Below are 9,053 nucleotides of genomic sequence, written 5' to 3'. Positions count from 1 at the left end.
ATATGGGCCAAGCATATATATATATATATATATATATATTTTACTACTGACTAGATGCTTATGGGAGGCAAACTTCTCCAATCAAATAGCAATGTATATCATTTAAAAACTGTATATGCTGTTAAAGGCAGAGAAAGAAACCCAATCTAGGAACATTTAGATAGAAGTTCCTGAGTTTGCCCTGAAAAAGACTCAATAGAGGACTGGGATGAGGCATGGAGCAAAACTGGTACATTTCTGATGGGCTCCTGACAATGATGAGAAAATTTCACAGGCTCTGCTCTTGACAGTTCATGGGAATTAGGGGCAAGGCAGCTAGCTAGCACAGTGGATAGAGAGTCAGGCCTGAAGTCAGGAGAACCTGGGTTCAAATCAGACTTCAGACTAGCTGTGTGACCCTGGGCAAATTACTTAATTCTGATTGCCTGGTCTTTACTGTTCTTCTTTAACAATTCTAAGAAATTAAGGTGGGGGAGAGAGGGAGAGAGAGAGAGAGAAGGAGAGAGGGAGAGAGAGAGAGAAAGAGGGTGAGAGAAAAGAAAAATAAGAAAGAAAAGGAAAGAAAGAAAGAAGGGAGGGAGAGATGAAAGCAAAGAAAGAAAAAGGAAGGAAAGAAGAAAGTTAATGGGGAATAAGAAAACAAAACCATGGAATCACTTATTTAAACAATATACCAAAGTGTTAGGGTCATGTTTATAACTTCTCTATTGTTTTTCAGTCATTTTCAGTCATGACCAAATTTCCATGATCCCATTTGGGGTTTTCTTGGCAAAGAAACTGAAATGGTTTACCATTTTCTTCTCTAGTTCATTTTACAGATGAGGAAACTGAGGCAAACAGGGTAAAGTGACTTGCCCAGGGCCACATAACTAGTAAGTATCCAAGACCAAAATTTTACTCACTATCAGGTAGGAAGCAGCAGGGAGGTCATCATCTCCAAGATATCTAAGTTTGAAGTCACAAAAATGGTTGGCATGAAACAGGAAGGACAATTTTGTACATCCCCTATTCAAACCTCAGTATGTATATGTATGTATGTATGCATGTATGTATGTATGTATGTATGTATATATGTATGTAACATACTGGTTTTGTGAAAGTGGCAAAACACTTTCAATATCTCTGAGCAACTCTCTAAGATTATAAGTTGGAGAAGTGATGCAGATCTGCATGGAGGTAGAGAGGTGGGAATTATTTACACTGTTGTAATCACAAGTATAGACCAAACCCCACCTCACTCCCCCAAAAAGTACAAGTTACTCTGCCAGGCACTGAGGATACAAAGATAAAAGCCAAACCCCTTCCATTTCATCTTCAGGAAAAAGCTGTTTTGCAGTGAGCATTAGAAGATGTTAGAAATGTTAGAGAGAAGAAGACATGTAAACTGAAAGGAAGTTTCTTAACGATAAAATAATATAAAACAAATTTTAAAAATAAAAATACACTAGAGTAATATTCCAGTTGTTAGAGTGGAAAGGGACACAGAGATTGCTTATGGACTAAAAAGCCTGGAGGTTAGCAGGGCAGAGATGATACTAAGAGTGGAGGCAGAAGAAGAAAAAGGAATGAGGGAAGTCCAACAACCATGAGAGCAGCGGCCCATCTATGAAGGTAGCCCTGGGAGTAGCTCCACTGCTAAAGTAGCCCATTCTCTCCCCATCCTAGGAGGCCTTCCCTCTAATTAAGGCATGAGCTAGGGGAAGGGGGCTAATACATGGGCATGGAAGCATCAGGACAGCTGTCTCTAAACAGGAGGAGGGAAGAAGCTCCCTCTCCTCCACCCTGTAAAATGTCAATCCCTGAGCCAGAGCTTTGGTCTCTTTGTCCTACTTACTGCCCTGTATCTCTATATCTTTTCCTATATCAGTCCTTAAATATGAAGTATTAAGAAAGGACAAATACCAAAGCCTAGTAAAATGAAGAATTCCCTTTGTCCACATACTCTGACGGATTCCTTTTCATTTACCAAATCTCCCAACCTTTCTTCTTTCAGCAGTTCCTACTGTAACCCAAGTCCCAAAGTCCACCAGTATGAGACTCTCTTCATTGATGCTCCTTACCTGCATGAGGGGGTGGCAGAGTGGCATTGTCTGCTGGTTCCTCTAGCTTTCAGTTTTGAGAGGGAAAATGTGCAATGCTGATCTCTCTTCAGGTCCCTGAAGGGAAAGAAAGACTCTGGAAAGAGAAAGGAGCTAGCAATTTGTTATGTCCCTTATCCTTGCTATAACTAGAAACTTTAGGGTATTTTCCTGAGCCCAGAAATCTTGTTCCCAGTGGGAGAACTCCATCAACCTGTATTGTCTAGGCCAATGATGGGCAAACTTTTTAAAAGAGGGGGCCAAAGGAAAGGAAATGCTTATCTATCAGTCGGTTTCTAAGGCAACTATTTCGAAGTTTCATTGTATTGTACCCTACTCATTGTATTTGTCAGATTAGGAATAATGTCTCTCAGAGGACAGAACATTTCAGGGGGCTGCATCTGGCCTGCTGGCTGTAGTTTGACCATCACCGGTCTAGGATATATTCTTAGAAGTATACTTTCTCTGATTTCTATTTTTCTATCAACTTAGTTAAATTAATTTCTTTGCTATATTTACTATGTGGATTCATTGTGGAATTGTCATTTGGTGGGCAATCAAGACTTGGATATAAAGATTGCTGACCAGCTCCCCAGACTTCCTTCTTGGACCTTCCCCATTAATGAAGAGCGATCAGAAGTTTAGCTTGAACCTTATAGTTACTTTTCCTAAACTAATAATATTTAAGGGGCAGACACTTGCAATTCTATCCTGGTAACCTCTCTCTCTGAGAAGAATAGTGGTCAGTCTTTGACCCCTATACTGCTTTGCCTCCTTGAAGGCAATTCATGTCTCCCTTGGAGAAGGGTAATGGGAGGAGACACTACAGATGTCTATCCTTGCCTTCCTATTGACAAGGAGTGCTTCAGGTTTTTTCTACCATATTAACTGGGCTTTTTCCTAGGCTTCTGATTTCAGATCTTTAAGAGCAGTCTTCTCTCTATACATCCTAAGAGATGGAAAATATAAGCCATTCCATGATCCTAGACATCTTATAAAATTATTCCAGGACTGTAAGGAGTCCCAAAAAAGGCTAGCCCTCATTCCAATGAGACATATTCTTTGCTTCCCGTTATAGTTAGGACATAGCTTCTGTGTCTGCCTGGTTCAAAAGAAGTCTGTAGTTTTTGGAAGGGAGCCTGACTCTGACTTGAAGAAAGCCAGGAACTTACTAATTCCTTTGACTTCAGTAAGTCAGGTCCCACCAGAGGAAAAAAAGCTTTTGATCTTGAATCATTTTCTTTCTAAGGTCTTCCCCATCTTCCTGCAGGCCCAGATTCTAAGAGTCAACATGTCCTTTGGACAGTGACTTTGAACTTTTGGTTCAAATTTTTTTTTTGTTCAGCATCTAAAAAGGCAAGTAGTGGTTACTGAGAGCCAGAATGGCTTCATCAAGAAAAAACATCATCCCAGTATAATCTCAGTTCATTTTTAAACAAGATTTCTAAACCAGTAGATGAGAGGAATATTGTGCAGGCAATTTACTTAGATTTTTGCCAAATATTTTTTATTTTTATTTGTTTTTTATTTTTATTTTTTAAATGATAGATTTTTAATGTATTACTTCAAAAAAAATAAAGATATTTTATTCTCCCAATTACATATATGACAATCTTCAACATGTTTTCCAAAATTATAAGCTCCAAATGGTCTCCCTCCCTTCCTTTCCCACTCCCAGAGATGGTAAGCAATTTGATCTGGGTTATACACATATTATCATACAAAACATACTTCCATATTGTTCATTGTTCTAAGAGAAGTCTGATATAAAACCAAAACCCCAAAATAAAAACACAAACAACTGAAAAATCACATGTTTTGATCTGCATTCTGACTCCTCTTTCTCTAGAGGCAGAGAGCATTCTTTGTCACAAGTCCCTCAGAATTGTCCCGGATCATTGTATTGCTGAGAGTAGGTTAGTCTTTCACAGTTGATCATCATACAATATTTCTGTTACTGTGTACAATGTTCTCCTGGTTCTGCTTATTTCATTCTGCATCAGCTCACATAGATCTTTCCAGCTCTTTCTGAAATCATCCTGTTCATCATTTCTTTTTTTAAACATTTATTAATATTTATTTTTAGAAAAGTTAACATAGTTACATAATTCATGCTCTTACTTTCCCCTGCACCCCCAATTGATGGATACCCACTCAATTTTCAATTTTTTGCCACCACAAAAAGAGCTGCTATAAATGTTTTTGTACAAGGAGGTACTTCATCTCCCCTTTTTATCTCTTTGGGATTCAACCCTCATGGTGGTATTAAAGGATCAAAGGATATGCCCAGTTTTAAAGCCCTTTGGACATAGTTCCAAATTTGGCAAAGCTATCTTCTCAACAAGAACAGCATGAGAGATGTTGGCAAGGGCTTGGGGAACAACCAGTGGTGTTATGAAGGGGTCAAAGTATGCATCCTTGCCCACAGAGCCGAAGGACTTACAGTGCCCCTGTTCAGCAGAACAGGGATTGCTCTAAATTACCCCCACTACATTAGCTTTGGTAAATTCAAGCGATGACCAAGTAAATAATCTTCAGTTTCTCCTGTGGTTTGTGGCCCAACAGTGGCTCACATCAGTTTTTAAGTGATCTGTGAGCTAATATTCTATAGCAGTGATGGCAAACCTTTTAGAGACCAAGTTGTCCAAACTGCAACCTGCATGTGGCATGTGAGCCACCCCTTTACCCCAGATAGGGTAGGGAGGAAGCACTCTCATTGGCTGCTGGGCAAAGAGGTGGGGAAGTGAGGAATGTCCTCAGACACACATGGAGAGGGGGAGGGGATCAGCTCCCTCCGGCACAGGTGCCCTAGGTTCACCAACATGGCTGTATAGTGTTAAATGGATATAACAACAAGCCATATTCTTTTTTGGTCCCAATAATTTGGTTATGATTTTTAATTTTTAAAAATCACATTAAGGTTAATAATTTATCCAAAGAACCCCTTTTTATGTTAAATTGGGTGGGTAGGAAGAGTAGAGAGGTTTCAGGACAAATATGATCTGACCCCCCCCCCAACTTGACAAAGTTGGAGGTGGGTCCACTATTCTAAAAACAACTTAGTAAGGTGTCAACTAGTTATTCTCTAATCACATGGTGACCTTCATTGGAGCCCTAATTACTTCTCAACTATTATAATAACCTCTCTGTCTCAAGTCTCTTCCCATTCTAGTCCGTCCTCCAACCAGCTGCTAAAGGGATTTTCCTTTTCTAAGGAAAATCATGATCTGACTATGTCATTCCCCTCCTCAATAAACTCTAGTGACCTCTAAAGTAAGTATGAATCCCTCTGCTTAGTTATGAAAACCTTCTAATCTATCTTTCTAATATCATTATGCATTCTGGCTAAAAATGACTTTCCTGTTCTTCATATAGTAGGGAATTACTTGTACCATCTTTGTGTGGCCTCCCCCCCACACCTGGAACACACTCCCTCTTAGAATCCCCTCTCTTCTCTCAAGATTCAGGCCAAATACCACCTTCCACATGAAGCCTTTCCTCAACTGCTCCTGCCCTCCTGCACTACTTAAACCTCGTATTTAACTGTTTTGTATTTATTTACATATGTTCCTTTTGTATTTATTCTGTATTTGTTTACACACTTACGTGTCTCCCATAGTAGAATGTCAGCCCCTCCAAAGTAGAAATTGTTTCATTCTTTGGACCAATAACCCCAGCACCTAGGACAGCACCTGACATGAAAAGGCATTTAATCAGTACTTAATGATGGTTGATGGATTCTCTAGGATACAGCTAGATTGGACCACATTGCCTAATCCTCCATTTTCAGTCATGATGTCATTCAATCACTTTTTATAGCCCTTACCTTCTGTCTTACAGTTTTGACACTACCTGTTCCAAGATGAAAGAGGAGAGGGCCAGGCAATTGGGGTTCAGTGACTTGCCAAGGAGCACATGTTAGGAAGCGTCTGAGGCCAAATTTGAACCCGGCCCCTCCTGTTTCCAGGCCTGATGCTCTGCCTACCTAGCTGCCCCATAACAATTATTTTGGAAGATCTTGTAGTTATTGCTTCAGAAGACTCAGAAAAGAAAGACTTTGACTTTAGAGTGAAGTCTTATCAAATGGTTTAATATAAAAAACTGATATGTTTTATCAACAGAAACAACATTAAAGATGAGGCATTACTATCTACTTTGCTGCTGCATCCTAAGGTCCATGGAACCTCTCCATCTGACTTGTAAACTTTCCATTAGAATGTGAGCTCCTTGAGAGATTGTCCTTTTCTATTCATATGCACAGAGCTTACTTAGTATGGTGCTTTGCACATAGCAAACAGTTAGTAAGTAGCTAATCCTCATGATCAGAGAAATGTAAATTAAAACAACTCTGAGGTACCACCTCACACTTAGCAAATTGGCTAAAATGACAGCAAAGGAAAGCCATAAATGTTGGAGGGGATGTGACAAAATTGGGACACATACATTGCTTGTGGAGTTGTGAATTGATCCAACCATTCTGGAGGGCAATTTGGAATTATATGCAAAGGGCTTTAAAAGACTGCCTACCCTTTGATCCAGCCATACTACTACTGGGTTTGTACCCCAAAGAGATAATAAGGAAAAGGCTTGTACAAAAATATTTACAGCCACACTCTTTGTGATGGCAAAAAATTAGAAAACAAGGGGATGTCTTTCCATTGGGGAATGGCTGAACAAATTATGGTATCTGTTGGTGATGGAATACTATTGTGCTAAAAGGAATAATGGTCTGGAAGAATTCCATGTGAACTGGAGAGACCTCCAGAAATTGATACAAAGTGAAAGGAGCCGAACCAGGAGAACATTGTACGCAGAGATTCATACATTGTGGCACAATCAAATGTAATGGACTTCTCTACTAGCAGCAATGCAATGGTCCAAAACAATTCTGAGGAACTTATGAGAAAGAACCGTGGCCACATCCAGAGAAAGAACTGTGGGAACAGAAACACAGAAATAAAACATGATCAATCATGTAGTTTGATGGGGATGTGATTAGGGTTTTGATGTTAAAGGATAGCTCTACTGCAAATATGAATAACGTGGAAATAGGTTGTAAATAATGATATATGTATAACCCAATAGAACTGCTTGTTGGCTCTGGGAGGAGGAAAGGAAGAGGGGAGGGAATTATGAATCATGGAACCATGGAAAATATTCTAAATAAATTTTAAAAATAAAAAGAGATTGCTTTGGATAAAGTGAAAAGAATAAGTAGTTAATTCTTTTTCATTCATTCATTCATTTTGTTCAACCTCTAGCTCAGCCACAGTCCTGACTCTTCCCTCAGTTCCACACTCCTTCCAGCTCTGGGAACCAGGCTGCTGGGGGCTCTTGGGTTGAATTAACCAAAGGAAGAAGGCCCTTTCTTTTCATCCTAATGGCACTGAGTTCATTGTTGTTCAAATGAAGAGGGAACTATCAGCTATTACTGAAACTGCTGAGAAACTGAGCAGTATCTCCTTGTGACAGATGGTAGCAACCAATTCAACCTTATTTTTATACAAGTTCTAACAAGCTTTGGTAATCAGAGTCACACACCAACTCCAGGGTGTATTCTCCTTTAGGTTCCCCTAGACCAGTGATGGGCAAACTTTTTAAAGAGGGGGCCAAAAGAAAGGAAATGCTCATCTGTCAGTCTGTCTCTAAGGCAACTCTTTCGAAATTTCATTGTATTGTATCCTACTCATTGTACTCCTCAGATTAGGAATAATGTCCCACCTCCTGATAGAACATTTCAGGGGGCTGCATCTGGCCTGCTGGCCATAGTTTGCCCATCGCTGCCTAGGGGAATCCTCTTCAGCTAGGAGTTGTGTGAGAGGGAGCACTACTACTCTTCTATTTATGCTATCTCATCTACCCTCAGTCAGATGGCTTTGGGTGGGGGGTTCTTGGCTTTAAGTCAGGGAATTCTTGAAGAAAGCAGGATCCTAGGGTGTTAGTTCAGTAGCAGAATGAGAGGAGAGAGAGATTAAGCTTGATTGGGCCTGATCATGTTCTGGGAATGGCCAGTCTCCAAATTTACACAATTGCACTATTTCCAGGCAAAATTTGGATCATCTTTCTTCTGAAAATATGGCCCAAGAGTGGAGGTAAAGGAGATCCCAAAGGCTCAGTTTCATAGATGGCCTCCAGACCCAAAGGTGTGTTCCTGGAAAGGTAATTTGTCTTCTGAGCTTTCAACAGTCATTTCCAAGTTCTGGGTCTTATAAGTTAGCAAACTCAAGGTCTGGAGGACAGATGTCTTGATTAGTGAACCAAATGGTGCAAATCCACACATGGCCTGCTATATTTAGCCAGATTGAGATCCTAAATCTTGCTTTTCAGCTGTTGTAGGCTGGGCTTGACTCAAGCCGATACTTTCAGTCCAATATTAGAACGAAATGAAACACTTGTAAATAATTCAACAATTAACAAAAGGTTTTTTCACCAAAATCCAGAAGAGACATCCACGAGACTACAGCCCTTCTCTTGGAATGATGCCCCAGTCACAGTGGACAGAGAGCCAGGCATGGAGGCTGGAGTTCCTGGGTTCAATTCTGGCCTCAGACACTTCCAGCTCTGTAACCCTGGCAAGTCTCTTAACCTCCATTTGCTTAGCCCCTGCTGCTCTTCTGCCTTAGAATTAATACTAAGACAGAAGGTAAAGGTTAAAAAAAAGAAAGGAAGAAAGATGCCACCACCCTCGTCTCTAGATGGCATCTTGTCAGCAGTCCAAAATGATCAGCTCTGGGACATTCGTTAAATCAGAAAGATTCCAGTTTCATGTGGGTGAACCTCTTCTATTGCCTTTTGGTAATCAGGAAGTCACTACTGACACTAGAAAGTTTTCCTTCTTTGACAGGACCTTTGAAATGTTTGATTCTGCTTGGCCAAATATTTGCCTTTTTCCAGTTATTCCTTTCCTCTGATCAAGGCTGCCCAGATGCTATCTGGGACAGCAGGGAAGAGAGCTTGAAGCTTGCAGGTTGGATG

Source organism: Gracilinanus agilis, chromosome 3, assembly GCF_016433145.1.
Source record: "Gracilinanus agilis isolate LMUSP501 chromosome 3, AgileGrace, whole genome shotgun sequence".
NCBI classification, from domain to species: domain Eukaryota; kingdom Metazoa; phylum Chordata; class Mammalia; order Didelphimorphia; family Didelphidae; genus Gracilinanus; species Gracilinanus agilis.
The sequence above is the reverse complement of the archived record's forward strand: the minus strand, read 5'-3'. Positions refer to the sequence as shown.